Source organism: Austrofundulus limnaeus, unplaced genomic scaffold, assembly GCF_001266775.1.
Source record: "Austrofundulus limnaeus strain Quisiro unplaced genomic scaffold, Austrofundulus_limnaeus-1.0 Scaffold499, whole genome shotgun sequence".
NCBI classification, from domain to species: Eukaryota; Metazoa; Chordata; class Actinopteri; order Cyprinodontiformes; family Rivulidae; genus Austrofundulus; species Austrofundulus limnaeus.
Genome location: NW_013952901.1, coordinates 221,542 through 223,448, shown reverse-complemented (window position 1 = coordinate 223,448; position 1,907 = coordinate 221,542).

Sequence of the window (1,907 nt, the reverse complement as noted above, 5' to 3'; positions counted from 1 at the left end):
ACTCTGGCCTTCTCCCTCTTTAGGGAAACTCAGAAATTCAGGTCATTGGCGTCTACAGCAGACCCTCATCCGACACCGGCCCCTCCGTTTTCAGCCACCATCTCCAACTGACTCTGCTGCTTGCCTGCCTCTCCCACGTTTCACAAGAAGCCAACCTCAACAGCCTCGCCCCTCGCACCCTCTCTGCATATCTGTCAGGCTGGCTCAGCTTCAAATCATTCCACATAACATATAATCTACCTTTTCCCACTCTCCATACCATGTCCATCTGCCACTTCATCACCCATTCACATTCCATTCTTCAAATTCACATTTCCACAATCTGAACTTACCTTTAAGGTATCATTTTTTTCTTTAAACTGGCCTCGGGCAACTCCTGTTCAGCCCTTAGCCACAGCCACGTAGCCATGCTACTCAAATGACTTAAAAAGCAGGAGCCCCCTTCACTCTCATGCCGTCTTCCACTCACCACAGATCTCCTCACCCGTTGCATCCTCWCCCTGTGCTCCGGCCACTCATCTCCGTTCCTAGAACTCACACTACAATGAATATTCCTATTGGCTTTCTTTGGTATCCTTTGCTGCTCCGAATTTGCCCCTTCTGCCTCCAAACACGACCCTTCCATTCACCCATGTCGCGCAGACATTTCCTTCCTCAGTCACACCCTGATCTACACCCTCAGGAAAAGTAAAACCAACCAGCTCAGAACTTCTTTTCCCATTAACATCTACAACCTCATCTCCTTTCTCAGCCCCTATGAACCTCTCTCCAATCATGTGCAAACTCGAATTAGAGCTATCGCTTCTCCCCTCGACCCTCTGTTCATCACAGAATCTGACTGCAAGGCCACCCGATTCTGGTTCACCAGACACTTCCATCAAGTCCTGAGCAAATCAGGCAACTCTCCAGCCCTTTACTCCTTTCGCATAAGAGCCGCCTCTTCAGCTTCCTATTTGGGGATCCCCAACCACATTATACAAATCCTAGGTCATTGGTCGTCCCAAGCATACCGCACCTCCATCCACAACCATCCCCTCTAATTTCATCACACGCACTCTCAACTTGGTGCATTTCATCTCTGATACTTTTGGGGACCCAAAGCAGGCTCAGAAAAAAGCGTCTTTCCTGGAGACCATGCCCCACTTTGAGTCTTCTCCTCAAGCCTCCTTCGATGTACCACCCCAGACGCCTCATCATTCATCCCACTAACCTTTGACCCCTTCCGTCAATACAATATTTAAACGCAAACCATGGCGTGGTCCTTGCTAGTGAAACAAAAGAAAAAAATCTGAACCAACAGTTTATTACAGAAACAACTGGCATGTTTCTTTTTATCTTTTTTTTCTTTTCATTCTTTTTTTGCACAAACACGCATTTTGAAAGTTGAGGTCAAGGATCTCACAACTCATCCAGTCGAAAAGAAAAAAAATTCTAGTTTCAAATGGGGATGGTCGGGTGTCTTGTTTTCAAGTTCCAAATTAATRTTTATATGAAATAAAAAATTCTAATTCCTGTATTTTTAGTAGAATGCAGCAGGTTTGTCAATGATGCCTACAGGTGATAAAAGGCCATTAAGAGATTTAAAAGCAAATACTAAATGTTTCAAATCAATTCCAAAAATGGAGAATGAAARTGGAGCAGTGTGCCCATACATGAAAGTCTTATTTAAAAGAAGGATCACATAGTTTTGGGCAAGTTGAAGATAGTTGAGAGAGGACTGGGAGATCCCAACATAAAGAGCATTAAACAAGTCGAGCCTTGGCTGATAAAAGCAAGAATGGCCTTTTCCAGGTCAGGATTATTTTAAAAAGGCTTAACTTTGGTTAAAAGATGCAAACAAACAAACAAACAAACAAACAAACAAACAAACAAACAAACAAACAAACAAACAAACAAACAAACAAACA